The 14754-nt window shown below is 36.3% G+C and overlaps 1 protein-coding gene across 1 annotated transcript in view; it reads right to left on the bottom strand.

Moving 5' to 3' along the window:
* LOC100623332 (melanoma-associated antigen B16-like) overlaps nt 1-14754 on the bottom strand; it is a 742359-nt gene that overhangs the window by 675113 nt on the left and 52492 nt on the right.

Here is a 14754-nt window from a genome sequence, read left to right as displayed (position 1 = left end):
ATATAACCACAGTGTGTTTTTTAGTAATATGTGCCTTTATCCTTATGATAAGGTATCGCAGGCAAAATTAAAGAGAAAAATGAGTTAAATTTCAACTTTGGAATACTATGATGTTCTTCTTCCTCTCAGCTATTAAAGTACTTTGTTCTGTCAGTGACATAAATAAGGATGAGAAAATGTCTTAATCCTTTCATGCTAGCTCTCATACCTCCTCATTTGCTCCATCTGAGAAAACTTCAGAAGGCAAAAGAGAATAAGTAAGGATGGAAAAATAAACCTGAATACATAATAAGAGAAAAATCACTCACCGATGGTGAGGTGTTTTGGGGTTTGGGGGTTTTGTTTTTCTGTTGTTATTGTAGTTGTTGCTGTTGAATATTACTAGTGAAACCTCAGGAACCCAGTGTGAAGGGAAAATGCTGACTGACAAACAGGCCTTCTCTCCTGCCCATGCCAGGCTCTTACAGCCCCTCTGGATACTACTTCTACATATCAAATTTCAAATTTCATTTGAATTCTTTGCTGACAGATCTGTCCTCGTGTCACTTAAATATCTTAAGTTCCTTCAGAAGAGGGACACTGTCGAACATCTTTTCTCTCTGGTTCCTAGGAAATTTCATAGAACATAGAAATACCTAACATGTGTTTAGGTGAATGAGTAAAGAGATATTTTCCAGTATTTTTACTAATATTTTCCTTTTCCTTTTTTTTGTTCCATAAAAATAGTTATATTGGTAGTGGCAGAGTCTGGGGAACTTAGCCCTGGCTTTCATCACAAACAACTCAAAAATGCTCCAAGATGTCAGAAAGTAGTAATGTGAAAATATATATTCCTCTACATAGATACCAGTAGCAGACAAGATCATGGAGTTAACCGATATTTTCCTTTATTTCCTGTTTAAGTTTTATTTAATTGCAGGCCCTTCAACAAGACAGGTGGGCCCTGCTATCTCGTGTGTGAGAGAGTATTAAATGGATAAGATGAAAATAGTTAGATTACTGTATGGATCTATCATCACTAAGACCCCAAACACGTGTTCTACCGCACTGCCCAGTACACTAACTTGTCCTAATAAATGCCCATTTATGTCACTCTTCCCTCTTATTAGAAACTGTCATTTTTCTGAGCATTAGTATAGCCTACCTAGTATTCCCTAAAAGCACTGCCAGGCTTCTAGGGCATGGAATAAACAATTCACAGCACCATCTTCTATATTTGTTCCTCACAGGAAGGTACAGTGGCAATCTTCTGGTCAATAAATTCATGCTTTATCATCTCCCTCCTTTTTCTGATTCAGTGGCTGCCTTTCACAAATTTAAATCCCTTTTCACTAAACAACAGGCTACATTGTTTTTTTTCTCTACATCTTTCTATAATCTGCATTGAATATCTGGTGTCAAATGGAATGACAGATCTGGTACCTCCTAAAAATGACCACTGTTGGGGATTAGATCTCATTTCAATGACAAGAGAGCACAGTGAGGAATTTTTTCATTTCTTTTAAAGAAAAAGAATGACAATATCCACACTAAATTTACAATTGGCTATATTTAGCTCTCTCCCATATAGGTAAGTTCTATCTTTAAATATCATTAAATGTCAAAATCATAAGTCATTTGATTTTTTTTTTTTAGCATAAGCAGGAAAAGGCTTGACTTCTCCTTAGTTTTAAGGAGAAAGGAGAGAAAAATGTATATATGTCTGTGTATCCATCCACTCACATATTTTAGAACATATGTAGGCATCACAAGCAAAAGGCGCTAGAAGCAGCACAGAGTCTGGAGGTGACCTGGCACACTGTGCAGCCAGCTAAGCAATTTGTTGAGAATTAATGAGCACTTCCCAAGCTAAGGGGTCAGGAGGAGAAAGCGAGAAGGTGTTCCGATCTACAATTCCTATCTATTTGGGGCAAAACATTCCTCGAACTCTCCTGGTTACAGAAGAAAAAGGAGAATTAGTTAAAGAAGATTAAAAAAAAAAAAAGAAGTAATCTAGTGTCCTCTGACTTGATGATACTTCATGTTCATTCATTTCAGTTCAATGACTGTTATTTTCATGCTTGTACAATCCTCCTCTCTTCCTGATAAAGACCACTTGTCTGGTATTAATGATAATTGTGTAGATTGTCTGCCTAATAGTCTCCAGGGATGTCTCCTTCTTGGCAGAGATGACAAGAAACAGCAGGGAGACTTATTTTGGATGGGATGGAAAGAATATGAAAATGAATTTGAGTACAAAACAGGAAAACAGGGAGAGCAGTAAGAAAAAGGTATCTCAGAATGTTAATGCCTGATACATTTTAAAGATCACTGTGCTTTTGTTTTTCCATCTGAGGAAACTGAGACCTAAAGAAAATGAAAGAATTGCTGAAGATCACAACTATTTCCAGATTTGATATCTTTTTATTACTCTTAGTTACCTGTAAAAACTGTCAGAGAAGTAATCTCATAGCTGACAATTCTATCACTGAGGATAAGTTTCTCTCTTAAGACAATCATCTCTCTGCTCACTCGAATGTTCTTACTTTCTCCAACTCTCAGTGATAATTTTGAGTAATTCTGCTTACCAGAGCTATCATTTTAAAGGGATACTTTTGCTTAAAGCACCAGAATGTCACAAAATTACCTTACTTCTTACCTCTACGTTACCTTCCTAAGATGTGAGAAAAAAAAAAAAGGCTATTTGAAAGAAATAATGTAGTTTTGGTGATTCTTGTTGTGTTTCTGGCTCTCTAAACAACACCACTTTAAGATATAAGCATCCTTCTGGTGGAAAATCATATCTGTGTGAATCAGTCAGGATCCCATCTCAGGCACCTATACCACCATAATCATTTCCTCCAATGAGGGACACTAATTTGGACAGGGGTGTAAACTGGGACTCCCAAGCTAACCTCACTGTGCATGGCTTTCCTGTCTATGTCTATCTGGCTTGTCTGATTGGAAAAATTAAACCTGTTGTTTCCCTCTCCCTTATACCAAGATCCAGTCTCTTCTGTATATGCTCTGAGAATACTCTGAGCCTTCCTAATGACAATAATCTAGGAATGTTCCTTATGCTCACTGGCTATGGAATTCTAGTAAAATTCTCAGATGCTGTAGTGGCTTTGGTTCTAACAAAGTTGTTCTTTTTTTTCAAATCTTGTTTGATTTTGATTCTGACACTAGCATTCCTTGACCCTTGATAGTGACCTTGTTGTCTTTTACCTCTCTTGGGTGACAAAATTCTGTGGAAAGAGTAATAAGCTCTCTCTTACCAAGATCTGTAGCTAACAAAACTTCTGAAACTATGCTGATGAAATCATTTTGCACTTCAAAATTTGGTCTACTATTCTCTATCTAATTGGAAAAAGCAAGATCCGACAGTTAAACTACAGTTCTAGATATCAAGTTCTTGAAAAAACTGCCAAATCATTGTGTTTAATGGAAAGAATTGGTTCCTGGACCTAAGATCAGGAATTATATTCTAAGGCCACACATTCACTAACTTATAGAACAAATAGGCATATATGAAATATGCTGTTTCAAATCAAATGGGGATAAAATATTACTGACATTTTTTATTCAAACCTCTATTTTAATGAACAAATGTTTTAATGTAATACAAAGAGAAATTACTAGAGCACAAAGTGTTGGGAGACATGTTTCTACAATGTTTTCTTAGCCTCTCTCTTTCTATTTTCTACGCTAAAAACTCCACTTTGCCCTGCTTTACCTTTACCCTATATTCCTGCTTGAAAAACAGTTACAGTGCTAGTAAATGACTTAACCTTAAGAACAAAGACCTAAAGGCATAAGTTATTCATGTGGTCAGCTGAATGAGGACATAATGTGTTGGTATAGGCACACCGGACCTGTGTAGATAGGCACGTCATTTGCATAGCATGATATGTCCTCTTAAGAATAAAAGGAAGATGAGCCTCATGGCCCCAAGAGGTTTACGAAGGGTCGTTAGCAGGATATTCATTAGCAAGGAGAACCTAGGTGCAAACCTAGGCAAGCCATCTGCAGAAGCACAATGGTGATTCTCTAGATGCTATACATAGATAGCTGATGCCAGACTTCCTCAATGCTAATGACTGCTAAATGCCTAAAGGTCAGAATAAAAGCTTAACCAGCTACCAGCTAAGTGACCTTTAAAATAATGAAAAAAAAAACCCCTATATCCTTCAACTGTAGCCCCCTCCTCACTTGACATAATCCTAAAGAGCACAATAAAAGCAGCGTGGTTTCTTGAGGCTGTGCTCTTGGTCCCTGAGACCTTGAGTTCCCCAGTTCCTACCTTTACTTAAGATAAATGTCTCTGTGTCTTGTTTTATGTTAACTTTTTTCTTAAGTTTCACTGCACCCATTCATCAGTCCTCACCTGCTGAGGTGGTTCTGGCACACAAAACATCTTAGCTTCTATCTTCCGACAACTAGATTATCTAAAGTATAAGTAACCATACTGGATATACAGAATAACACATACATGCTATAACTACAATGATTATGAAATGAAATAGAGAGCCAATAATTATTCTTTCACACTTAGTTTCTTTGAGGATGACAACAAGCAACATTATTTGAAAAAATTTTTATATTCATAACTCATATAATTTTGATGAATATTTAATTACTTGAGGTCTTTTGGGAGGTTTAAACTTTTAGATCACCTTTAAACATAAAGCTAACATTTAAAATTCTATGTCAGGAGTTCCCATTGGAGCTCAGTGGGTTAAGAACCCAACTAGAATCCATGAGGATGAGGGTTCGATCCCTGGCCTTGCTCAGTAGATTAAAGGATCTGTCATTGCCGCAAGCTGCAGTGTAGGTGGCAGATGCAGCTCAGATCTGGCATTGCTTGTGGCTGTAGTGTAGGCTGGCAGCTGCAGCTTTGATTCAACTCCTAGCCTGGGAACTTCCCTATGCCACAGGTGCGGCCCTAAAAAGAAAAAAAAAATAAAATCCTATATCATAACTTTCAATATCTCCATGATAACATCATGAAGAATGATACTTTCATCCTCTAAAACTTAATCTTGTCTCCTTTTAAAGGTAGCAAAATTTTCTAAAATAAAGTGTCATTACAGAAGTTCTTTTTAAAAAAATCATTAGAATATTCTCTAATACCATATACAAAAATAAATTCAAAATGTATTAAAGACCTAAACGTAAGACCAGATATTCTAAAGCTCATACAGAAAAACACAGGCAGAACACTCTTTGACATAAACTGCAGCAATATTTTTTTCTCCTAAAGCAAAGGAAATAAAAGCAAAAATAAACAAATGGAACCTAATTAAAGAGAAAAACTTTTGCATAGTAAAGGAAACCACTGCAAAAAACAAAAGACAACCTAATGAATGCAAGAAAATATTCACAAATGATATGATCAATAAGGGATTAACATATATAAACAGCTCATACAACTCAAAAAAAAAAATGAACCAACCAATTCAAAAATGGGCAGAAGAACTGAATAGACATTTTTCCAAAGAGGATATGCAGATGGCCGACAGGCACATGAAAAGATGCTTAACATTGCTAATCATCATGGAAAAGCAAATCAAAACCACAACGAGATATCACTTTACACACATCGGAATGGCTATCACCAAAAAGAACATAAATAAGGAATGTCAGCAAGGATGTTGAGAAAAGGGAACCCTCGTACACTGTTGGTAGGAACGTAAATTGATGCAGTCACTGCAGAAAACAGTATGGAGGTTTCTCAAAAAATTAAAAATAGAACTACTTATAAAACCCAGCAATTCCACTCCTGGGTACATATCCTAAAAAAAAAAAACATAATTTAAAAAGATACATGTGCCTCAATGTTCATTATTTATAATTCTCAAGATTTGGAAGCAACTTAAGTGTCTGTCAAGATATGAATGAATGGATAGGAGTTCCTGTTGTGGCTCAATGGGTTAAGAATCCAACACAGTGTCCATGAGGATGTGGGTTCAATCCCTCGCCCCACTCAGTGGGTTAAGGATCCCACATTGGCACAACTACAGTATAGGTCATAGATGTGGGTCAGATGTCGTTTTGCTGTGGCTGTGGTATAGGCCTCAGTTGCAGCTCCAATTCGACCCCTAGCCCGGGAACTTCCATATGCTGCAGGTGAAGCAATAAAAAGAAAAAAAAAATTAAAGATACAAATGAATAAAGAAGAAAGGAGAAGGATTTTACACACACACACACACACACACACACACACACACACACACACACACACGGTAATACTACTCGGCCACAAAAAAGAACAAAATCTTGCCATTTACAGCAATATAAACTGACTTAGAGGGCATTATGCTAAGTGAAATAAATCAGGGAAATAAAAATAATAGATAATATTAAATACTATATGTGGAACCTAAAAATTACAACAAAGTAGTGAATGTAAGAAAAAAGAAGCAACCTCAAAGATATATAGAACAAATTAGTGGTTACCAGTGGGAAGAAGAGAGAAGGAGGGAGGGGCAATATAGAGATAGGGGAGTAAGAAATCCAAATTATTCAGTATAAAATAAGCTACAAGGATATATTATACAACATGGAAAATACAGCCAAAATTTTATAATAACTATAAATGGAGTATAACCTTTAAAATTATGAAACACTATATTGTACACTTGTAATTTACATAATATTGTATAGCAACAATTCGATTTTTAAAAATAACTTAGCCTGAAAAAAAGAATCTCTAAATTTATTTTTTTCTGACATGTAGAAAATCCAGATGCCATAAAAAAGAGAAAATTTTCTTTAAAAAATAAAAAATCATTAAACAAAATATGACTATCTATTGAAAGTGGTAGACCCAGAAGGAAAGCACTCTAGCATCCATATAGTAGTCAGAAACCTAAGGTAGATTTTTATTCCTTTCTAATATACACATTCAATGCTAAATCTTCTCTCTAAGCACTGCTTGCATTGTATCCTACAAATTTTGGTAAGCTTTGTTTTTAATTTCCACTTTGTTAAAAATATTTTAAAATTTCTTTTTAGATTTCTTGACTCATGTTATTTAGAAATGAGTTGTTTACTCTTCACATATTTTGTGCTTTTCCAAATATCTTTGTTATTTATTTCTAGTTTAATTTTATTGTGGTCTAAGAGAAGACACTGCATGCTTTCTATTCTTTTAAAATTTTTAGGTGTGTTTTATGGTCCAGAAAGTGGTCTAGCTTAGTATTCACCAAGTCCACATGAGCTTGAGAAGAATGTATATTCTATTACTGTTGGATGAAGCAATCCATAGATGTCATTATATCCAGTGGATTGAGAGTGTTTTCGAGTTTAACTATATCCTTACTGATTTTTCCACCTACTGAATTTGTCGTAATTAGTTAATTTATTTAATATTTTTATTGGTTTATAACATTATATAATTTTCATGTATACAGTATTATATTCTGGCTTCTGTGTACACAACAGTGTACTGACCATCAGAGTTTAGTTTCCATCTGTCACCATACTGTGGATCTATTTCTGGGAAATATTAAAAACTCTAACCATGATAGTAGATTCATCTATTGCTCTTTGCAAATCTATTTGTTTCTGACTCACATATTTTGATATGCTGTCATTAGGCACATACATCCTAAGGATTGCTGTGTGTTCTCAGAGAATTGACACGTTAAAAAATTTTTTTTTAATTACTCAAATGAATTTATCACATCTGTAGTTGTATAATGATCATAACAATCCAAATTCACAGGATTTCCATCCCATAACCAAAACACATATCCCCAACCCCCAAACTGTCTCCTCCAGAGACCACAAGTTTTTCAATGTCTGTGAGTCAGCATCTGTTCTGCAAAGAAGTTCTTTCTGTCCTTTTTTTCAGATTCCACATGTCAGTGAAAGCATTTGATGTTGGTGTCTCATTGTATGGCTGACTTCACTTAGCATGATAATTTCTAGGTCCATCCATGTTGCTAAAAATGCCGGTATTTCGTTCCTTTTAATGGCTGAGTAATATTCCATTGTGTATATGTACCACTTCTTCTTTAGCCATGCCTCTGTCGATGGACATTTAGGTTGTTTCCATGTCTTGGCTATTGAAAATAGTGCTGCAGTGAACATCAGAGTACATGGGTCTTTGCGAGTCATGGTTTTCTCTGGACAGATGCCCAGGAGTGGGATTGCTGGATCAAATGGTAGCTCTACGTTTAGTTTTCTGAGGAATCTCCATACTGCTTTCCACAGTGGTTGCAACAATTGACAATCCCACCAACAGTGTACAAGGGTTCCTTTTCCTCCACCCCCTCTCCAGCACTTATTGTTTGTAGACTTTTGGATGATGGCCATTCTGGCTGGTGTAAGGTGGTACCTCAGAGTGGTTTTGATTTGCATTTCTCTAATAATGAGTGATGTTGAACATCCTTTCATGTGCTTCTCGGCCATCTGTATGTCTTCTTTGGAGAACTGTTTGTTTAGACCTTCTGTCAGTTTTTTGATGGGGTTGTTTGTTTTTTTGGTATGGAGCTGCAGAAGTTGTTTATAAATTTTGGAGATTAATCCCTTGTCAGTCGATTCACTTGCAAAGATCTTCTCCCATTCTGTGGGTTGTCTTTTTGTGCTGTTTAGGGTTTCCTTTGCTGTGCAGAAACTTTGAAGTTTGATTAGGTCCCATTTTTTAATTTTTGTTTTTGTTGTCAATACCCTGAGAGGTGGATCTGAGAAGATGTTGCTGTCGTTTATATCAGAGAGTGTTTGGCCTCTGTTTTCCTCTAAGAGTTTTATAGTGTCTGGTCTTTCATCCATTTGGAGTTTATTTTTGTGCATGGTATTAGGGAGTGTTCTAATTTCATTCTTTTCCATGTGGCTGTCCAGTTTTCCCAGCACCACTTATTGAACAAGCTGTCCTTTCTCCATTGTATATTCTTGCCTCCTTTGTCATAGATGAGTTGGCTGTAGGTGCGTGGGTTTAATTCTGTGCATTCTATCATGTTCCACTGATCTATATTTCTGTCTTTGTGCCAGTACCATGTGGTTTTGATGATTGTTGCTTTGCAGTAGAGTCTGAAGGCAAGGAGCCTGCTTCCTCCAGCTCCATTTTTCTTTTTCAGGATGTCTTTGGCTATTCTGGGCCTTTTGTGCTTCCAAACAAACTTGAAAATATTTTGTTCAAGTTCGGTGAAAAATGTCCTTGGTGATTTGATAGGGATTACATCGAATCTGTATATTGCCATAGGTAGTATAGTCATTTTGATAATATTAACTTTTCCAATCCACGAGCATGGTATATCTTTCCACCTATTTGTGTCCTCTTTGATTTCTTTCATCAGTGTCTTATAGTTTTCAGAGTACAGGTCTTTTGTCTCTTTAGGTAGGTTTACTCCTAGGTATTTTATTCTTTTGGATGTGATGGTAAACAGGATTGCTTCCCTAATTTCCTTTTCTGCTCTTTCATTGTTAGTGTATAGAAATGCCATCGATTTCTGGGTATTGATTTTGTATCCTGCAACTTTGCCAAATTCATGGAAGAGCTCTAACAGTTTTCTGGTAGAGTCTTTAGGATTCTCTAGATATGATATAATGTCATCTGCAAATAGTGGAAGTTTTACTTCTTCCTTTCCAATTTGGATTCCTTTTCTTTCTTTTACTTCTCTGATTGCTGTGGCTAGGACTTCCAAAACTATGTTGAAGAGTAGTGGCAAGAATGGACATCCTTGTCTTGTTCCTGATCTCAGCGGGAATTCCTTCAGCTTTTCACTATTGAGAATGATGTTTGCTGTGAGTTTGTCATAGATGGCCTTTATTATGTTGAGGTAGGTTCCCACCATGCCCACTTTCTAAAGGGTTTTTATCAGAAATGGGTGTTGGATTTTGTCAAAGGCTTTTCCTGTGTCTATTGAGAGGATCATATGATTTTTCTTCTTCAGTTTATTACTGTGGTGTATCACACTGATTGATTTGTGGATATTGAAGAACCCCCGCATCCCTGGGATAAATCCCACTTGATCATGATGTACAATCCTCTTAATGTATTTTTGGATGCAGTTTGCTAGTATTGTGTTGAGGATTTTGGCATCTATGTTCATCACTGAAATTGGCCTGTAGTTTTCTTTTTTGGTGGAATCTTTGTCTGGTTTTGGTATCAGGGTGATGGTGGCCTCACAGAATGAGTTTGTGAGTAGCCCTTCCTCTGCAATTTTTTGAAATCTCTGACCACAATGCAATATGACTGGAAATCAACAAGAAAAAAATCTTCAAAAAACACAAACATGTGGAGACGAAACAACTTGCTACTAAACAACCAATGGATCACTGAAGAAATCAAACAGGAAATTAAAAAATACCTAGAAGCAAATGACAACAAAGATACAACACTCCAAAACCTACGGGATGTAGCAAATGCCGTTCTAAGAGAAAATTTTATAGCAATACAAGCCCACCTCAGGAAACAACAAAAAGCTCAAATAAACAACCTAACTTACATCTAAAGCAGCTCGAGAGAGAAGAACAGAAAGACCTAAAGTTAGTAGAAGGAAAGAAATCCTAAAGATCAGAGCAGAAATCAATGAAATGGAAACAAATAAAACCATAGAAAAGATCAATGAAACAAAAAGCTGGTTCTTTGAAAAGTTCCACAAAATTGATATACCCTTAGCCAGACTTATCAAGAAAAAAGAGAGTGGACTGAAATCAATAAAATTAGAAATGAAAAAGAAGAAGTAACAACAGACATCACACAAATACAAAGGATCATAAGAGACTACTATATGCAACTATACGCCAATAAAACAGGAAACCTAGAAGAAATGGGAAAATTCTTAGAAAACTACAATCTTCCAAGACTAAACCAAGATGAACTAGAAAGGATGAATGGACCAATCACAAGAACTGAAATTCAAACTGTGAGAACTGACTCTTAATATCACATAATGGTCCAATCCAGATTAAGATGGCAGAATACAAGGACTGGAGCTCAACTTCTCTCCTAAAAGCAACAAAACTCACAACTAAAAGCTGAGCAATCCCTACCCAAATTGACCAGAAACCTTAAAAAAGATATCTTACTCCATAAGAAAAAGAGGAGGACACATCAAGAAGTAGGAGGGGCAATTTCATGATATAAACAACCCCATACCTCTCGGGTGGGAACTGAAAACTAACTGGTTCACAGAGAGAGACTCACCTGCAGGAATGTGAGTTCTGAGCCCTGCATCAAACCCTCACGTGTGGCGATCTGGCACTGGGAGAAAGAGCCCCTGGAGCATCTGGCACTGAAGGCCAGTGGGGCTTGTGCGCAGGAGCTCCACAGGACTGGGGGAAACGGACACCCCATTCTTGAAAGGCGCACACTGACTTTCATGTGCACTGGGTCCCAGGGCAAAGCAAAGTCTCCATAGGAAACTGGGCTAAACCTGACTGCAGTTCTTGGAGGACATCCTGGGAAAACAGGGGTGAATGTGGCTTGTTGTGAGGGAAGGACATTGGAAGCAAAGCTCTCAGGAATATTCAGTAGCATGCCTTTCTCTGGAGGTGGCTATTTTGGGAAAATCTGGCCCCACCTGTCAGTCAGTGCTGAGAAGCCCCAGGGCAAACAACAATCCAGGTGGGATCACAGCCCCACCCCTCAGTAAACAGGGTACCTAAAGACCCCTCAGGCACACAGCTGCCTCTAATCCCATCCAGAGACTAAGCCCCACCCACCAGAGGGATTAGAATCAGCTCCACCTACTGGCAGGTATCAGCCCCCACTATCAGGAAGCCTACAGCAAGCCCCCATACAGACTTTAGCCACAAGAGGGGCAGACACCAGAAGTAAGAGAGGCTACAACCCTCTTATCTGTAAAAAGGTTAACACACCAAAAACCTATAAACATGAAAAGACAGAGGACTATAACTCAGATGAGGGAGAAAGGAAAAAACCCAGAAAAACTGCTAAGTGAGAAGGAGATTCTCAGCCTCCAGGAAAAAGACTTCAGATTGTTCATGCTGAAGATGATGCAGGACACTGGAATAAACTGGAGGCAAAGATGGATAACTTACAGGAAACACTGACCAAAGAGATACAAGATAAAAAACTTAAACAAGAAGAGATGCAAAATACAATAACTGAAATAAAAAATTCACTAGACACATCCAACAGCAGAATACAGGAGGCAGAAAAACGAATAAGAGAGGTGGAGGACAGATTAGTGGAAATTATGGATGCAGTACAGAAAAGAGAAAAAAAGACTGAAAACAAATGAAGAGAGTCTCAGAGAACTCTGGGACAATGTTAAAGGCACCAACATCCGTATTATAGGGGTGCCAGAAGGAGAAGAGAGAGAGAAGGAGACAGAATAAATATTCTAAGAGATAATAGCCAAAAGCTTCCCTAACATGGGGAAGGAATCACTCACTCAAATCCAGGAAGCACAACGAGTACACATAAAATAAACCCAAGGAAGAACACCCCAAGACACATATTAATCAAACTGACCGAAATTAAAGACAAAGAGAAAATCTTGAAAGCAGCTAGGGAAAAGAAACAAATAACATACTAGGGAACCCCAATAAGGTTATCGGCAGATTTTTCAGCAGAAACTCTGCAGGCCAGAAGGGAGTGGCATGATATACTGAACGTGATGAAAAACCCTCCAACCAAGACTACTTTACCCAGCAAGGCCCTCATTCAGATTTGGAGAAATCAAAACCTTCACAGATGAGCAAAAGCTGAGAGAATTCAGCAACACTAAACCAGCCTTACAACAAATACTAAAGGAACTTCTCTAGGCAGAAAAAAAAAAGACAGCAACAGGAAACAAAATCCCACAAATGACAAGGTTCAGTAAAGGTATATATGCAGTAAAGATACGAAATCATCCATGCACAATTATATCACCAAAATCAGAAATCATGAGAAGAGGTGGGTACAAATGCAGGACACTGGAGATGAACTTGCAATTAAGAGAACAACTTAAAACAATCTCGTATACATATAGACTCTTATATCAAAACTTCAGAATAACTGCAAACCCAAAATCTACAATTGATACACAAACAAGGAATCTCTGAAGAAGAAATATATCTCATAGTAAATAAGTGCATAATCCACCATGAAGGGGGTCATTTGACATCATTCTTGGAATGCTGAAGTCTTCTTACATCTGATTCTGATTTCCTCTCCATCAATGAATTTATGATAATTATAATTAAATAATACAACTGTACAATTAAATAATATAGGTCTACAATTGTATTATTAATAACCATTTCTCTCCATGGTAAAATGGAAGGTCTATAATGTCTTGTTTATCACATTACCTAGAATGGGGTAATGCCTTTATTGAAGCATCAATGCGATGTAACAAATTGTGAGGACATATTTATATAGTTACACTGTTTTTTAACCAAGTTATGCATTTTATATTTTACTTATTTTCAGAGGGTGTATTATTTTTTGTTATTCTTACCAGTTAAGTTATTCTTTTTATTATGCTATATAAAATATTTAATGGTATATAAGGCTTTCTTCATAAATTTTAGTTTTATAATACACACAATTTTAATATAATGCTAATTTTTAAAGAAAAATTGAAATGTAATAGATAGTACTAAATAGTAAAGATGAAAGCCATACAAAATGGGATAAAGTACAGAATAAATTTCCTATTTGTCTCAAAAAAAAAAAAAGTCCAACTGACACTAGAGCCCATTCTCTTTTTTTTATTGAAAAAAATTCTATACAGTAAAAAACATTTAATAGTACAGTTGATTTACAATGTCATGCCAGTTTCTGCTCTACAGCAAAGTGACCAAGTCATACATACATATATATTACATATATATATAATATATAATATAATAATAATGTAATATAATATATATATATGTATTCCCTTTCTTATCTTCCATCAGGGTCTATCCCAGGAGACTGGATAGATAGAGTTCCCTGTGCTGTACGGCGGGACCTCGTGTAGAGCCCATTGTCTTAACTACTGTACCCAGCCAGGTTGAGATAGGTAGTCAGAAGTCCCAAGTTTAAGTCTGCACTATACCACTTGTAGTCTCAGGAAAATTGTATAACCTTCTTGAACCACAATTCCCAGGGGGATATCAATTATTATTTATATCTCACAGGATTGGGAGTATTTAATAAACTGTCATGTGTGATTGGCTCAGCAGTTTTAAGGTATTATTATTGTATAAATAAAAGTAAATTAATCTTCTGAAAAAAATAAATAAAAACAATGCTTCCTAGTTACATTATATTTTATAGAAAATATTCTATTGGCAACTATAGTAAATTTGACCAACTTTAGCATATTTACCACTATAAAACTACACTTGTTTATCAGGCATAAGAACTTCCAAGTCTGATAATGACTATTTTGGTGTGAATAAAAAGCTCTCTCTGGTTGAGTTTATATGACTCACAACTGACAGAATTGCCACACTAAAACATTTCTTGATTTAAAAAATATGCTGTATTTTGTTAAAAAAAATTAAGTCACAGGATAGCCAGTGGTAAATTTATTCAAAATGTTGATTCCTAAGCAGTTCATCCTTATAGTCTTTAAACTTCCGCTATTTTGTATAATCGCAAAGACTTAAGGATTAAAGTTAAAAGTCTTCCTTGTTAAGCAGTGAGCAGTTCCATTGCACTGCAATGTAAAAATATAGTTGTAAGAAAAAAAAATCACATAATGGTCTTCTTTACCCCTGATAACTCTCCTTGCCTTGGAGTCTAACCAGTCTGAAATTAATATGGCTATTTCTGCTTTCTTTTGATTAGTATTAGTATAGCATATTTTTTTCCATCCGTTT

The sequence above is a fragment of the Sus scrofa genome, chromosome X (assembly GCF_054392235.1).
Source record: "Sus scrofa isolate SSC_HxYL_T2T_F1_AM1 chromosome X, Sscrofa_HxYL_maternal_Yorkshire_Landrace_v2.0, whole genome shotgun sequence".
Classification (NCBI taxonomy): domain Eukaryota; kingdom Metazoa; phylum Chordata; class Mammalia; order Artiodactyla; family Suidae; genus Sus; species Sus scrofa.
This window is presented reverse-complemented; position numbering and strand designations above follow the sequence as displayed.